Below are 19,336 nucleotides of genomic sequence, written 5' to 3'. Positions count from 1 at the left end.
AACAATTTGCACTTCATTATTTGGCACATTTGGAATGTATTTCTATTAGCAATACTAGAATATTTACAAATTCACCTATCTGCCTATCATCATCTAAAATCTCAAGTTGAGTTATAGCAATACACAAACTTTCATGCATCTCACCCTTAGTTTCATTTCTTCAAATAGATCACTTTCATAGTTACCAATATTGTGAACATAGCCAATCCAGGGCGGGTGCACAGGGTGCACAGCGCGCAGGAGCTCTGTGAGTAGAGACGCATCGTGGCATTAGGCTCTGCCCCTCTCACTTCCTGCATAAGGGCCCTCAGAGTACATGGAAGGCTGGCAGGACTGGAAGGTGAGCACAAACAGTGGAGGGGGGGAGGGGGCTACATAGGGTTACAGGAGGGGAAGGGGCTAAAGATGGCAAATGAGTGGGGTTACATAATGGAGGGGGTTAAGAGGCACAGGAATGGGAGTGGCCAAAAGAAGAGCACAGGAGGGCAGAGGGGCTAAAGAGGGCACAGAAGAGGAATGGGCTACATAAGGGCCCAGGAGGGGAGGGAGACGAAAGACTGCACAGGAGGGGCAGTGGCTAAAGAGGGCACAGGAAGGGGAGGGGCAAAAGAGGGCATAGGAAGGGAAGAGGCTAAAGAGGGCACAGAAGGGGAGGGGGGCTACATAATGGCACAGGATGGAAGAGGGCTAAAGAGTGCACAGGAGGAGAGTTGGGCAACATTAGGTGACAGGAGCGGGGAGAAGCTAAAGAGGGCACAGAATGGAAGGAGGGTAAAGAGGGCAAAGGAGGGGGGATACATAAGCGGACAGGAGGGGAGAGGGGCTAAAGAGTGCAGAGGAAGGGTGGTGGCTAAAGAGGACACAGAAGGGAAGGAGGCTAAAGAGGGCACAGGCGTGGAAGGGGGGCTACATAAAGGCACAGGAGTGGAGGGGGCTAAAGAGTGCACAGGAGGGGAAAAGGGCGGCATGAGGGGAGAGATTCTAAAGAGGGCACAGAAGGGAAGGGGGCTAAAGAGGGCACAGGAGGGGAGGGAGACTAATGAGTGCAGAGGAAGGGAAGTAGCTAAAGAGGTCACAGGAAGGGAAAAGGGCTAAAGAGGGCACAGGAGGGAAGGGGGTCTACATAATGGCACATGAGGGGAAGGGGGCTAAAGAGTGCACAGTGGGGGAGAAGGACTACATAAGGGGACAGGAGGTAAGATAGGCTAAATTGGGCACAGGAAGGGAGGGGGCAAAGAGACACACATAGATGCTGGGGGGAAAGGCACACAGATGGGCTGAGATGGGACAAAGACACACAAAGAGGGGTTGAGGGGAGACATAGAAACACACATAGGGGCTGGGAGCACAAAAAAAACACAGAAGAGCTAGTGGGTCAAAGAGACACAGAAGGTCTTGGGAAGGGGAAAAAGAGACACACAAAGGAGTTTGGGAGAAACAGATGCACAAATTGGCTGGGGGAGAAAGAGACACATGAAGGGCCTGGGGGAGACAAAGAGGCAAACAGAAGGGCTACGGGGATGAACAGACACACAGAAGGGCTGGGGGAGATACACACAAAAGGGAGGGGGAAAAACACACAGAGGGGTTAGAAATAGATGCCTGCTGGCGGAAGAAAGAGGCCAGCCACAGTTGCCAGCACCAGCCAGCCGACTAGCCACAGCAGTAAGCCTGTCAACCAGCCAGTCACAGTAGCCAGCAATAGTAATTAAGGTGAGAAGAGACAGTTTGAGATGGGTATCACAGAGCTTTGTTATATCACGATATTGTGAATGGGGGCCAGCATTTTAGAGAAAACACTCTCCATGGCCCTTTAGACTCCATTGTAGTCTCTATTGGGGCCTTGAGGGGCCCTCACATTAACCTACAGTTTACATATTTGTGGAATGAATATTCTTGAAAACATTAAAAAATTGTGGGTGTTTTTTACATTTTACATTTTAAAAATGTAAAACACATTGAATCCCGTGCACACACACTCAGACACACACTACAAACCCTGCACACAGACACACCCTGCATTCCCTGCACACACAGAGAGACACACTACATTCCCTGCACAGACTAGACACACACTTCACCCCCAGCAAACATACACATTTTAACAATAAAAGTATTTTGGTTACCCTTTTAATAGGACCAATTTTCATTTTATTGGATTTTATATGCACTTTTTATTATTTTTCTTCCTGGCACCTTTTTATTCTTTTATTGTATCCTGACTCAATACGCTGTATTGATAGAGCAGTACCTTCTGCTCTACACTTGTGAGTATATTTTATATATATTTTACTACTCATCCCTATATACTGAGAGCACTATTGCTGTTTTTTATATATACCTTGGAGCACTGAATCTACCAGGCCGGAGTGACGGACGCACCTCTCCAGTATATCCTTTAGCGGGGATTATATTGTTACACGCCCTTCACCCCAGAGCTGGTTAAAGCTCTCACAAATGTGAGTGTATTACCTTCCTTTTATCTATTTTACCATTGGATTTTACAATATTACGCTATCGGCTGTTTGTCGTATTCTCCCTCTTTTTGTCTCCACATATACGGATATTTTACCAATCCGGACGGATCAACTCCTGAGGACTGTAACTTATCCACTATATTAGTGAGACTTTTATATGACTTTTTAACCTTCATAATATATTTTATTATCTGGACGGATCTATTTAAGTGAGATGTTTTATTCCTCACCGTTTCCTATCACTTATATAGGTTTATTTGTTGGTGTTTAATCCATTTAGATCATTTGGTCTGGTTTCTATTGTTTTAGACTACTGTTACTAGCTTTTTAGCGCAGCCCTTACCCCCTTCACATCTTTTTAGCCATGTTTTATTAAAGGTCTTGAGGGATTCCCTTTTTTGGGTTGCTGCTTATTATTCCTGTTATCTAGCGCTGACTCTTCCCCCTTGTTCATATATATATAATATATATATATATATATATATATATATATATTTATATATAGAAATATATATATATATATATATATATATATATATATGTGCGTATAATCACTCTGAGCCCTGGTGTCAGTGAATCATTTGTAAATCTTTGTGTGTAGTGTCAGGATGTGTGGATTCAGAGTATATTTAAATACATGTTTTTTTTTAAATGGGGTAGAATTGTTTATTGTATATGTGTGTTTGTGTAGCTTGGCGGTATGTTTAACCCCTTAAGACCAGAGGGCGTACAATTACGTCCTTTTTTAAGCGGCTCTAAACGCCGCCGGGCGTAATTGTACGCCCTCCATTTTTTTTTTTACTTACTCGGTCTATGGCGATCCCCCCGCGGCACGTCCGCCCTCCAGCAGCCCCCCCGGCCATGTGAGAGTGAGGTCCTTGCGAGGACCTCACAATCACATGGCCGGGATAGCTGCCTGCTGCATTGCCAGCAGGGGAACTGCCTGTAATGACAGGTAGTCCCTCTGCTGGCTGAAATCAAATAAAAAAATGTTAAAATAAGTGTAAAAAAAAAACAATGATATACTTAGATCATATATATATATATTATATATATATGATCTAAGAGTATATATACACATATACATACACACACATACACTGTCTAGGTGTATTTTAATATTAAGATATATATATATATATATATATTAATATCAAATTACACGTAGACTGATACTGATTAAATATATATATATAATTATTGTTATATATATATTTATATATAATATAAAAAATAAATATGTAAATACGTAAAAAAATTAAATTAAAAAAAGAATTAAAAATAAATTATTCAAAAATATATAGATGTGTTTTATTTCGTTCTAACTGTATTGTGATATTAATATATATATATATTTATATAAAAATCCATGTACAACGAAATAATATATATCTATATACATAAATATATACGTATATATCACTATATATATACCTATATATAAATAAAAATGTAAAAAAGAATTATATATATATACACGTATATATACACATATGTATATATATATATATACATTCCTTACTCGGGAGACTTTGCTGAATACAAATATTAGTGTCTTAAAACAGTAAAATGTATTACAACAATGATATCGCCAGTAAAAGTGAAATTTTTTTGCATTTTTCACGCACAAACAGCACTTACACGGACGATATTATTGCTGCAATACTTTTTACTGTTTTGAAACACAAATATTTGTGTTCAGCGAAGTCTCCCGAGTACAACAGTACCCCTCATGTACAGTTTTTAGGGTGTTTTCAAAAGTTACAGCGTCAAATATAAGGCTTGTGTTTCATTTTTTTCACATTAAAATTTGCCAGATTGCTTACGTTGCCTTTGTGACCCTATGGTAGCCCAAGAATGAAAATTACCCCTATGATGGCATACCATTTGCAATAGTAGACAACCCAAGGTATTGCAAATGGGGTATGTCCAGTCTTTTTTAGTAGCCACTTAGTCACAAACACTGGCCAAAATTTGCGTTTTTTTGCATTTTTCACACACAAACAAATACTAACGCTAACTTTGGCCAGTGTTTGTGACCAAATGGCTACCAACAAAGACTGGACATACCCCATTTGCAATACTTTGGGTTGTCTACTATTGCAAATGGTAGGCCATTATGGGTGTAAATTTAATTCCTGGGCTACTATACAGTCTGAAAGGCAACGTAACCAATCTGGCGAATTTAAATTTCAAATGTAACGTGCTATATGTGACCCTGTAACTTCCCAAAACACCATAAAACCTGTACATAGGGGGTACTGTTTTACACGTGAGACTTTGCTGAATACAAATATGTGTATTTTAGTGCAGTAAAAGCAAACAGTATTATGACATTGACAGTTAAAATGTCATGTAGAACTAAAAAAATAACAACATTTCTAATATTCTCCCATTTTTTTCATATTAAATTATGTTTTATAGCTAAATATTTGATATTAAATGAAAGCCCTGTTTCCCCTGAATAAAAAAAAATATATAATAAAGGGGGTGCATTTAATATGAAAGAGGTGAATTACGCTTGGGCAGACATATAGTGCAAATGCCAGGTTTTGTTTATGTTTTGTTCTGTTCACAACTTGTACATTTGGCTCAGTCCAGTGGCGGATCCAGGGGGGGGGGGCAACGGGGCAATTGCCCCCCCCCGAGATTCTCCCCTGCCGGCTAATGCAGGGCTGACATTGCCCAAGTGCCAGCCCTGCAATGTGCCTGCGGACCGGGGAGGGAGATCAGTGATCTCCCTCCCCGGTCCGCAGGCACATCACTGACAGCCGACCGGCAGGGGAGGGAGAGAGGACCCGGGAGCTGTTAGATTTGTAGCGTTGCCGCGGTTACCACTCCAAATCTCGCGAGAGTGAACTCTAGCCCTGGAGCGCGGGCTAGAGTTCAGTCCTACCACTGGGACCACCAATGAACCCCACTGGACCACCAGGGAAAGAAAGATGTCCCCCTTCCTCCCAGTAAAGGTAAGAAGGGAGGGGGGACATAACATTTATTTAATTAAATAAAAAAAAAAACACACACACATTAAAAAAAAATCCTTCTTATCACACACACACATTGCCCCTGCCCCCCATACACACACATTGCCCCTGCCCCCCATACACACACACACACACACACATTGCCCCTGCCCCCCATACACACACACATTGCCCCTGCCCCCCATACACACACACATTGCCCCTGCCCCCCATACACACACATTGCCCCTGCCCCCCATACACACACACACACACACACATTGCCCCTGCCCCCCATACACACACATTGCCCCTGCCCCCCATATACACACACATTGCCCCTGCCCCATACACACACACATTGCCCCTGCCCCCATATACACACACATTGCCCCTGCCCCCCATATACACACACATTGCCCCTGCCCCCCATACACACACATTGCCCCTGCCCCCCATACACACAGACACACACATTGCCCCTGCCCCCCATACACACACATTGCCCCTGCCCCCCATATACACACATTGCCCCTGCCCCCCATAGACACACACATTGCCCCTGCCCCCCATATACACACACATTGCCCCTGCCCCCATATACACACACATTGCCCCTGCCCCCCATACACACACTCATTGCCCCTGCCCCCCATACACACACACATTGCCCCTGCCCCCCATACACACACACACATTGCCCCTGCCCCCCATACACACACACATTGCCCCTGCCCCCCATATACACACACATTGCCCCTGCCCCCCATACATACACACATTGCCCCTGCCCCCCATATACACACACATACACATTGCCCCTGCCCCCATACATACACACATTGCCCCTGCCCCCCATATACACACACATTGCCCCTGCCCCATATACACACATTGCCCCTGCCCCCCATAAACACATTGCCCCCATATACACATACACTGCCCCCCATACACACACATTGCCCCTACATACACACACTGCCCCCATAAACACATTGCCCCCACACACATACATTGCCCCACACATACACTGCAATACACACACACACTGTAACTGTCACACACACATACTGATCCACACACACACTGCACCCCTGACATATACTGCCGCCCTCACGTACACACTGCAACCTTCACACACACACTGCTAATACACTGTCCCCCTCACACACACACACACACTGCACCCCTCACACATTGCACCACTCACACATTCCACTGCTCCTCTGCCCTACTACAGCCCCATTTCCCAGAGGGCCTCAGGTAAGTTGTCAAACAGTTCTTAAACAGTTTGACTACTTACTCTGGGAGGGGGTCTTGGCATTATTGGCACTATAACCACTACACTGAGCTGTAGTGGTTATTGTGTCTGGATTATTTATTTAAATAATCTACAAGTGCCCCTCCCGAGATCAGGCTCTGGATCCGCCACTGGCTCAGTCCTTAAAGGGTTAAGGGGGTATTTGTGAATAATGGCAATATGTTTGTATGAAGTATGCAAGCCACCAAATTTGTGTCTTGAATTACAAAAAATGTAAGTTTAAAAGTTACAAACCACCTTAAATGTTTGTGTGTATTTTATTGTTTTATTAATTAATTCAAGTAGGTGTGCGTATACAGGGACATATTTGTATTGAGGGTATGTATGTGTGTGTGTAAATGCAAGTCCATATTTGCATGCAGTCTTTGTGTATGAACACAGGTTTGCATGTGTGGGGGATCAGTGTGCGTAAACACAGGGACATATGTGTATGAATGCAGGGTCAATTGTGCATGGTCTGTAAATGCAAGGGTGTAGATGTACGGAGAGTGAATGTGCTTGAATGCAGGAGAGTAGGTGTGAATGAATGCAGGGATGTTATTTGAAGTGGCACTGTCTGTGTGAATGAGGTGGTGTACCTGTACCCACATTATGTCTGTAGCCTTTTAGAAACTCCAGTCCATTCTACTGCTCTGCAGTGGGTATAGGGACTGTAGTGGGTGCATGGGGTAAAAGCATATTTAGAGGGGCAGGGGGGCTGGAGTAGGTGATGGAGGTGTAGTGGTTCTAGTGGGTGCTGGGTGTATAGGAATTATAGTAAGTGTAGAGGGCAATAGGGGCTGTAGAGGGAGCAGCAGAAAGCTATAGTAGATGCAGAGGGTAATAGGGACAGTAGAGGGGACAGGTGGAGCTGCAGTAGGAGCAGGGTGTGTAGGTAGATAGCGGTAGAAAGCAGATATGTAAAATTTCCAGGAACAGATAATTTAGTTGTAGATTCATATTCTAAGACAGATACCTTTGTGTAAAAATCACCAAATTCTATCCAGGTTTACAAATCTCATATTTAATAAAACAGGTAAAAAACAAAATTCAACTACCGTAATAAACAGATCATTATTGTTTTCAATTTATGATGGGGGGTTAGTATTTTGCAGAAGAGCTTCCTGTTTTTCTACTCTAGTTTCTTTTCAACAGGTTTTTGTCATGCGTTATATCACTGTGCTATCCATTAAGACTATTATACCACTTAACACAGTGATACAATGAAGTATCTGTAATATCTGCATTTGCAATAAATAATTGATATTCAGTTCCTGCGCTGTTTATTGAGCCAGTGTAGTGAGTTGAAGACATTCCGGGTCCATATCTAGGAGATTGATATGAGTGATGGTTGCCAAAAATAAGCTTTGGAGTTTCACCCTCTGATTGTTTAAGGAAAGCCATTCCACTGGTATCCTTGACTCCTACGATGCAATTAAAAGTGAAGCTTTGTCCAGAAACAACAGATGCAACTGGAGGACTTAGTACTGGGGTCTGTGAGTGAACATCTGTAAAGATAGAAAGGAATCAAAATCAATTTTAAAATAGAAAACTAGAACAAGACAAGAAAATAATTTTCCTTAACTTACATGACATCCACAGAAATACACAGCATAACAATGTCTGCAACATCTTTATTTTTGGATTAATTAACCGTTCTTTTCCTTTTTGGCTCAAAAACTCAAAATAAATAGCCTAAGCACCTGCATTTGAGTTCCCCTTTGTGTGCATGCAAATATCATGTAAAAGACTGCACATTTATTATACATATACAGATAGCAAGTAGACAATTTCCGACCTTTCCGACGGCCAAGGTGGTCATGGCAGGTTTTCCTCTGAATGGTTCCAACTAAAGAATGGGACCAGACAGGGGTGCCCACTCTTGACACTTTTATATATTATTGCCATAGAGCCCCTGGCAATAGCGATAAGAGCTAATAACCAAATTAATGGCCTGTACATCTCAGATGATAGTGTAAAATTATGTATGCAGACGACATCGTACTTACACTCAGTGATTCAACAAACTCCATGAGGGAACTGATACCCCTTATGCAGGAGTTTTCAGACTTTTCAGGTTATAAACTGAATTTAGACAAATCGGTCGCACTGCCACTTAACTTGCCTCAGGATGTCATTGAAGGTTTAACCCCTTAAGGACCAAACTTCTGGAATAAAAGGGAATCATGACGTGTCACACACGTCATGTGTCCTTAAGGGGTTAAAGCAGGTTTTTGGTTTCACTGTTCGGGAATCATATAGCTGTTTAGGGATTAAGATCATGAGTAACCCTTCAAATATAATGGAACTTAACTTCATGTCATTATTGGGGACTGGAGAAACACAGAGGTTTTATGGTGGGGGAGTATTAACATTCTCCCAAAGTGGATCTATTTATTCCGAATGGTACCTTTAGCATACCCAGACAGTTGGATGGTTTTGGCGGCGTCTCTTATAAACAAGTTGTCTGGATTCGGAAATGCCCTCGTATTAATGCTAACCGCTTGGCACTAAATGTCAAAATGGGAGTACTAAGTAAGTCAAAAATTTCAAAATGGAGTACTCATGACATGCCCTAATCCCTCAACTAGATAATGTCAAAGCCCAAAAATGGTACAAAATTGAACAATCTCTGATCAGGACAGAATAACATAAAATGGATCTGAGTATGCTATTTTGGCAAATAAAGAGTAAGCAGAGAAGTCCTCCACTGGTGAAACTCGATAGTATGGTTCTTTAAAATATAATAAAACAATGGGAGAAATGTAAAAAAGAGTTATTGATCCAAAACAAAATAAGCACTTGCCTTCCTCTTTGCCACATATCTAATAATATAGAGGATTTAAATATAAAAAACTGGATTAAAGGTGTTCTCCTCAAAATAAGCAACTTAATGAATAACAACAACTTAAAATACTTTTCCACACTTAATAAAGAGTATAATTTGGATAGTAGAGAAGTCTTCAACTACCTAAGAATAAACGGTTTTCTACACAACCACTTAGCTTCCAAAACAGATAAATTGAATATATTGGAAAAATTATTTAAAAAAAAAAAAAAAACATTCACATATCTACACTCCCCAAACCCAGGAAAGAACCCACCCACTGCCAAAACCTTAGACCCATCTCACTACTGAATGGAGATGTAAAATTATATGCCAAACTGCTGGCGAACCGCTTATCCACAATCCTCCCCACCCTCACGCATAATGACCAATCTGGATTCGTCAGGCACAGACAGGGGGCAGACAACACCAGAAAATTATTAAATATCCTATCCCACATACACTCGACTAAAACAGGGGGCCTTCTCCTCGCCTTAGACGCGGAGAAGGCCTTTGACAGACTTAACTGGTCCTTCATGTCCCAAGCCCTAACGCATAGGGGTTTCCCACCCACTTTTATAAAGGGGATCATGGCACTCTATAACAACCCAACGGCCAAGGTCTCGAATGCGGGATTCCTGTCTACGACGTTCCGCATATCGAATGGGACTAGACAGGGATGCCCACTCTCTCCCCTGTTGTTTGTCTTATCCTTGGAACCCCTAGCACATAAAATCCGATTACACCAACAAATTAGCAGAATTCGAATAGGGAACCGGGTACATCACTTATCATTATTTGCGGACGATATCCTGCTAACTCTGAGTAAACCCGATGAATCTCTCCTGGCCTTGATGTCCCTCCTAGACGCATATGGAGCAATTTCCTACTATAAACTGAATAAAACCAAAACGCAAGCCTTACCGATAGCCATACCAGCCCAGTCACTGCAGATACTCCAACAAAAACACACCCTTGACTGGCGCACAAAACACATCACCTACCTGGGGGTTAAAATAGCCCCAACGCCGGGAGATATATTTCAATACAATTTTAAGCCGTTAATAGCACAATGCAAAACAGATATTTCTAAATGGAAATCAATACATCTCTCTTGGCTAGGGAGAAATAACACGATTAAAATGGTACTGCTCCCGAAAATACTATATGCTTTTGGTATGCTGCCAATACACATCCCTGTCTCTTTTTGCAAACAGCTACAGTCGATCCTTACATCCTTCCTATGGCATCCAGGCAAACCTAGGATACCAGCATCCCTACTTTATAAGCAAAGCTCTAGGGGGGGTATAGGCCTACCGCACATATTGACCTATTATAAGGCCGTTCATATAGAAGCAGTTATAAAATTATATGCCCCAGAAAAAACACTTCAATGGGTGGACATAGAGAATGGGAATTGTCGGGTAGGGAAATTGAGGGACCTACTGTGGAATAAAAGCTTGCGCCCTAACCTACCGGACATGTTTCCCACTACAAAACTAGCTATACACTATTGGGACCTATTTCAGAAACAACATGGGACCCACCTCCGGTTTCTCCCTTATGCCCCCCTTACATCACTCAGTGTGATTAGCCCAGGGCTTACCTTTCGAAACTGGGCAAAACATGGCATAGTTACGATCGAATCATTGACCCTACAAGATAAAATCCTTACCTTTCCCGAGCTACAACAACAATATGGTCTACCGAACTCCTATGTCTTCTCGTATACAGGGCCGGCCTTAGGCATTTAGACGCCCTGTGCGAAAAATCTTCACAGCGCCCCCCCCCCCCGTCATCCATGTATGCTGTTATGTTTGTGTTGTCTGTGTATGTAATAGTACGTGTGATGACTGTGTGTGATATGTATGCTATGTGTGATATTTGTAATGGGTATATTAACAGTGTGTGATATGCGTGTATTGGTTGTATGTGACACACACACACACACACACAGAGTCAGACGGCCATACACACACAGGAAGACATCCACACACACACACAAGCAGACAGTCATACACACACACACAGGCAGACAGTCATACACACACACACAGACACACAAAGGCAGACAGTCATACACACAGACACACAAAGGCAGACAGTCATACACACAGACACACACAGGCAGACAGTCAGTCATACACACAGACACACACAGACAGTAATACACACAGACACACACAGAGGCAGACAGTAATACACACAGACACACAGAGGCAGACAGTCATACACACAGAGGCAGACAGTCATACACACACACACGCAGACAGTCATACACACACACACACAGGCAGACAGTCATGCACACAGACACACAGAGGCAGACAGTCATACACACAGAGGCAGACAGTCATACACACAGAGGCAGACAGTCATACACACAGAGGCAGACAGTCATACACACAGAGGCAGACAGTCATACACACAGAGGCAGTCATACACAGTCACACACACAGAGGCAGACAGTAATACACACAGACAAACACACAGAGGCAGACAGTAATACACACAGACACACAGTGGCAGACAGTCATATACACACACACACACACGCAGTCATACACACACACACACACGCAGACAGTCATACACACACACACAGACAAACACACAGGCAGATAGTCACACACACAGAGGCAGACAGTAATACACACAGACAAACACACAGAGGCAGACAGTAATACACACAGTGGCAGACAGTCATATACACACACACACACACACGCAGACAGTCATACACACACGCAGACAGTCATACACACACACACACAGACACACACAGGCAGATAGTCATACACACAGAGGCAGACAGTCATACACACAGACACACACACAGAGGCAGACAGTCATACACACAGACACACACACAGAGGCAGACAGTCATACACACACACACACACACAGACAGTAACACACACACACACACAGAGGCAGACAGTCATACACACACACACACAGACAGTAACACACACACACACAGAGGCAGACAGTCATACACATAGGCAGATAGTCACACTCACCTGGCAATCACACAGTTACCTGTGGAGTTAATTGTGGAGGCAGTGCAGCTCCTGGTGACTGTTTGGTGGGGAAGCAGGGACTCCTTCCTGCTTCCCCTGCAGCAGTTTTCCGGCGCTTTTAGCTCCGCCCCCGCCGCACGGTAAGCTCCGCCCCCGCTGCAAATTTAAAAAAAAAAAAAAAAAAAAAAAATTTTTTTTTTTTTTTTTTAAAAACGGCTGTGCGGCCGCACGGCGCCCCCTGCTACATGGCGCCCTGTGCGGCCGCACAGCTCGCACACCCCTAAGGCCGGCCCTGCTCGTATATGCAACTAAGGAGTATTTTACACACACATGTATATACACGGGTAGACGCATCTCGCACACACTTATATGAAACTGCAGAGATCTACGAAAGATGCAACAAAACACCCACCAACCAAAAGCTCTCTCCCTGTGTTACAGGGACATCATCCGGAGTACTCCCAACCCAACTCCCTCCTTTGTTGCCCAGTGGGCAACTGAGTCGGGGACAAGGTGGTCCGAAACGGAATGGTCCAACTCCCTTTCAGCTCTAAAGGGACAGACTCAATGTTACTCCCACGTAGAAGCACATAAAAAACTAGTGTACCGCTGGTACCTAACGCCTAGCAGACTACATAAAATATATCCCACAGTACCTAGTAACTGCTGGAGATGTGGAGCAGCGGATGGCCACATGACACATATATGGTGGAGCTGTAGGGATGTCCAACCCTTGTGGACCGCAGTAAATGACATATTCACGAAGGTGGACCCTGACCTGCCATCTCTAGATATCCACGCAGGACTTTTCTTAAAACTACCCAACTCCATAAAGACCACACACAAACAACCATTCTTGCTCACCATACTGGCAGCTAGAAACCAAATAGCCCTGCACTGGAAGCAGCCTAAATGTCCGCCCACATCGTATATACTGGATAAACTTGAACAATATTACACGTATGAAAAAATGTCGCTAGTATCCACCAAACATGCTGAGAAATTTGATATAGCGTGGGAACTGTGGAAGCATAAAGGCCTACTAGGAATGTCAACATGACACATTGTACTACATGCTTTAAAACTGAAATACAGAGCAGGAGTGACGGATGTATTAGATAGCAACATAAGGAAAATCATACTGTGATTGGAACTTGAGATGTGAAACTTTATGATTCTGTGGAAAAGCGAATGTCCCCTACCCCCTTCCTCCTTTCCTTCTGTACCCTCCCCCATCACCCATGTTTATATACATGCAACAAAATAAAAAAGTTTAAAGCGGAAAAAAAAAAACATTAACAAAGCTGGTAGCCGCGAATGTATGGATCTGTTCATCAATGATTCTGATGCACACATTAAACCTATTCTAAAAAAATGGGACAAAGACTTAAATATTCAAATTGTCTGTGAGAATTGGAAAGGTTCTTGAAATGTGGTTTAAATAAATATTCATTGTTCAATCTATTAGAGTGCCACCACAAACTTTTAGATTATTGGTATTTGGTCCCAAGTACGCTGTCTAAATATTTTCCAGATAAAGATCATAGTTACGTTACTGGAGGTGTGGGGATCGCAAGGGGGATTTTTTACATATATAGTGGGAATGCCTTCCCATCAAACTGTTTGGAACATGATCGGGAGTAAGATTTTAAAATTAACTAACATACCTTCTACCTTTGGTCCCGACCCAGTCTTATTACAGCTTAATGTCAAACAAACTTTTGGTATCCACACCCCTCTAGTTACTCATATGTTACTAGCTGCAAAAATTATGATAGCCAGATACTTGACAGGTGTATAGTCGCCATTTGGGCAGTCGGAATCCAGGACAAACCACCCCCATAACCTAACCCAATAACACACGGACACTAAGTATTATGGGGAAATTTGTCCACAGCTTTATTAACCAATAATTATAATAATAATAATAATTATAATAATAATAATAATAACAATAATAAATTAACATATTAAACATGGGTCATTGCCCCCCATACTCCGCCCCCTCGCATCCTGTTCCTTCGGCTACCATACAAAAGGCAATGACCCCCATATAATAACACATATACATATTTATAACATATTTATAACATACACCAACATTCCAAAGTGCCAACCATCCATTAACCACGGCAGGGGTATACCCGGATACCCCTGCCACACCAGGTTCTGAGTCACCTCCAGGACTCGAAACCTCTCAACCACCGATGACCACAATCTGTTATTCCACCTCACGTTCATCCAGGGGAGCCTATTTCCTCTCCTTCGGCTCCCCGTCCCGCCGCTGTGAAAGAAACGGGTTAAATAAACACATAACAAACAAAGGGAGGGTGGGTGGGACAAACTCAACCGGGTAGAAAGTTAGAATGACTCACCTAAAATGGCTGCTCATTTAAATAGCCAATCCTACTTACCCATAATCCAACCCTTGCTTACTTCCTCCTAAGCCCGCCTCCTAACCCCTGTCAAGGCCTTTTTCCGCTTAGCTGCGCTCTAGCTACATGGGGCTACATGACAGGTGTATAGTCGCCATTTGGGCAGTCGGAATCCAGGACAAACCACCCCCATAACCTAACCCAATAACACACGGACACTAAGTATTATGGGGAAATTTGTCCACAGCTTTATTAACCAATAATTATAATAATAATAATAATTATAATAATAATAATAATAACAATAATAAATTAACATATTAAACATGGGTCATTGCCCCCCATACTCCGCCCCCTCGCATCCTGTTCCTTCGGCTACCATACAAAAGGCAATGACCCCATATAATAACACATATACATATTTATAACATATTTATAACATACACCAACATTCCAAAGTGCCAACCATCCATTAACCACGGCAGGGGTATACCCGGATACCCCTGCCACACCAGGTTCTGAGTCACCTCCAGGACTCGAAACCTCTCAACCACCGATGACCACAATCTGTTATTCCACCTCACGTTCATCCAGGGGAGCCTATTTCCTCTCCTTCGGCTCCCCATCCCGCCACAAGCTCAGACCTTGACCCCTTAAGCTGTCTGAGCTCCGCCACCCCGAAGAAACAGAGCCATCCGGATACCATCCTGCCAACCCAAGTTGAGCAGGTCCAAACCCACCTCCGAGAGGTGAACACCATCCGAGCGGTAGTATCCCGGCAACCCTTCCTCCAGCTCAAGGTGCCTTACTACCACACCCCCAACCTTTCGCACAAAGCTTGCCATCAAGCTATTTACCTTCTTCCTGCACCTATCCATAGCTACCGGATCCCGAGCGTGCCGCCACCGGCGCCTCGGGACAATCTCCGACCACACCAACATGACCCCCGGAAGCAGGCCCCTCAACTTATTGATGTCCTGCTTCATCCACTTCACCAGCCGTCGTTGCGGCGTAAGGCCCAGGTCATTACCCCCAATATGCAGGACCAGTAAGTCCGGCGTGTATCCCGCCGCCAGCATCCCAAACAGTTTACCACAAACATCCCCCCAGCAGAAACCCCGATACCCAAACCAGCGAACCGCCAACTGGCCCCTTGGAAAACCCAGCTGCTGGCCTTGCGCTCGAGCTGCGGCCCTCCTCTCGGCCCAGAAGACAAACGAATGGCCCATGATCCATGCTTCACGCCCTGGGGGGAAAAACAAATGATGAGGGAAGTCCGACAGAGACCCCCACCCCAGCCCAAATAACACAGAGAACCGTTACAGTACAGCCAGTTACAAGTCGCTCATCCCCAGCATATATACATTTTTTTTTTTTTTTGCATAAAACGGTCCCCAAACTCATTATTCCAACAGACCCAATCGGACATAGGAACGGAATCTTACTGATTCCCACCTCCCGATCCGTTTCACCACCTCGTCCCCCAATCCCAACCGAGCCGCCTCCGTGGCAGCCCCAATACGGAACGAGTGTGTTCCAAATCGTTCAGCATGAAGCCCTAACTTGCCCAAGCCCAACCGAAAAACTTTCGTGAACTGAAACCGAGAGAGGGAGGATCCGTCGGCATGCACCAACAAGGAACCCCCCATCACTGGCCTCCGTGCCAGGTACTCTGCCGTAGCAGCCAACGGGCACAAAGCCGAGCCCGGCAAGGCCCCCAGTGCCACGTCCCGGCCCACGCCGCGGACATCCGTTTTGGAGCTGCCCAGGTGCACCACCACCTTCCCATCCAAGACACGAACCCCCGAAAATTGCAAGCCCCCTTGCACCATCTTATTAGCGCTCACCAATTCCCCAATTCGGAATGCCCCAAAAAACGCCAAAATAAACGCCACCTTGAACAGAGAAGCCTCGAACCCATCGAAACAGATTTCAGGCAACAAACCCACCAAATCCCCCAGTAGTTGAACCGACACCGGGCGCCTGGTATCCGGCGACCTGCGTCCCTTGCGATAGCCCTTCAGGGCCTGCCTGATAATGAAGGTCTTAGTAAAGTCCTCCTTCCCATGCCATCTGAACCAAAACGCCATCGCCGCCATGGACCTGTCCACCATGGCAGGTGACGCCCTTTTTGCCAGCAACTGACAAGTGTACCACAGGAAAGCATCCCGCAGGGCCTCCCCGCTGTCCACGGCCAGCCCATCCAGCGACCGCTCCCACAGGCCCCAAACCTTACCGTACGAGGCCCAAGTGGCCGGTGCCAGAGAAGCCTTCACAAGTCCTCCAAGCAGGATGTTCCCAGCTGCCAAATCTCGTCCGGGCAAGCCTGCCCGTCCTTCGAAGCCCCCGGCGCCACCAGCCAGAATCGGGACCACTGAAAACGAGACAGGGCATCAGCCACCTCATTCAAATAACCGGGAACATGCCGCGCGCGAAAAACAACATTCCGAGACATACACAGCAATACCAATCGCCTAAGCAGCCTAACCACCGGCCTGGAGGCCGCAGACTGACGATTCACCGCGTGAACCACCGCCATGTTATCCGAGAAAAAGACCACTTTCCGATTACGCAGCCTGTCGCCCCATAGTGCCATCGCAACCACTAACGGGAATAACTCAAGGAAAGCCAAGTTGCGCATAAGAGGGCTCGAACCCCAAGAGTCCGGCCACCTCTCCGCACACCAACAGCCACCAAAGTATGCCCCAAAACCCACACTACCCGAAGCATCCGTGAAAAGCTCAAGCTCGGCCGATGACTGGCCCTCCTGCCTGAACAACACTGTCCCATTAAAATCCCGCAAGAAGGCATCCCAAATGCCCAAATCCTCCTTCATGGCCGCCGACACCCGGATGAAATGGTGCGGAGACCGAACCCCCGCAGTAGCAGCCGACAGGCTGCGACTGAAAACCCTTCCCATCGGGATTACCCGACACGCAAAATTGAGCAGCCCAATCAAAGACTGGAGCTGCCGCAGAGTAACCTTGCGCGCCCCCGCCACAGCGGCCACCGCCCCTCGAAGCCTGTCCAGCGTATCCCGAGGCAGCCTGCATTCACCCAACCCAGAGTCAATCTCCAGACCCAGGAAACTCAGACACGTGGTCGGGCCTTCAGTTTTGTCCGCCGCCAGCGGAACCCCGAAGTGGCCCGCCACCCACTCAACCGTCCGCAGCAGGCGCAGGCATTCCAAGGAGTCAGCCGGCCCCACGCACAGAAAATCATCTAAATAATGTACAATAAAACGATTCCCTGCTTCCACCCGTACCACCCATTCGAGAAAAGTGCTAAATTTCTCAAAATAGGAGCACGAGATGGAACAACCCATGGGCAGGCACAAGTCCACGAAGTAGTCCCCTTCGAAGAAACACCACAGCAGGTGATGACAGTCCCGGTGGACCGGCAGCAGCCGAAACGCGGCCTCAATATCCACCTTCGCCATCAGAGCCCCACGCCCGGCCCGCCGGACCAAATCGACCGCCCGGTCGAAAGACGCATAAGACACCGAGCACAAGTCCTTATGAATACCGTCATTCACCGACTCACCCTTCGGGTACGAGAGATGATGAATGAGCCTAAATTTACCCGGCTCCTTTTTGGGAACCACCCCGAGTGGGGAAATCCGCAGGCCTTCCAGCGGAGGCACTGTGAATGGGCCCGCCATGCGGCCTAGCCCGACTTCCTTGCCCAGCTTCTCCCTAACCACGTCCGGGAAGTCAGCCACAGACTTCAGGTTGCGCAGCCTTCCCGATCCCCCCTCCCGCTCCTGAAACGGAATGAAAAACCCCCTCTCAAAACCCGCCCGGAGCACAGCGGCATCCGCCCTGTTAACGTAGCGGCTTAGCCATGGCTCCATCGCGCTTAGCCTCACTGGGGTTAAGCCCAGGGGAAGCGGATGCTCCCCCTCCACCGGCCGCGGCCGCAGCACCGGCGCCACCGGACTTCCCTTTCTTGAAGCAGCGGTTGAGCCCATGAGCGCCTCCGCAGCCGGAGCACTCGTGCGTGAAGCGACAGGTGGTCCCCCATTTGCATTGGCCCTCATTATAGAGCCAACATAAGCCCTTTGGTAAGGCGGCCGACGAGGCGGACTGCCCCCTAGCGCCGGCCGAGTTCTGAAAGGGCTGCGCCTTTTGCGCCATCATTAACTTCATCCAGAGCGGCAGGTCCATTTGGTCCCACCGCATACCCGGTTAGCCGCCAGCCGCTGCCTAAACTGCTCATCGTACCGCCACCACGCCAACCCTCCGTAAGTCCGATACGCTTCCCAAATACCATCCAAATAACAAAACAGCGAGGAGCATAACCCCGGCGATTTCTTGCCGAGCACGCTAGCCAGCACGCAAAAGGCCCTCAGCCAATTCCCGAAGGATTTCG

This window comes from Pelobates fuscus, chromosome 5 (genome assembly GCF_036172605.1).
Source record: "Pelobates fuscus isolate aPelFus1 chromosome 5, aPelFus1.pri, whole genome shotgun sequence".
NCBI classification, from domain to species: Eukaryota; Metazoa; Chordata; class Amphibia; order Anura; family Pelobatidae; genus Pelobates; species Pelobates fuscus.
The sequence above is the reverse complement of the archived record's forward strand: the minus strand, read 5'-3'. Positions refer to the sequence as shown.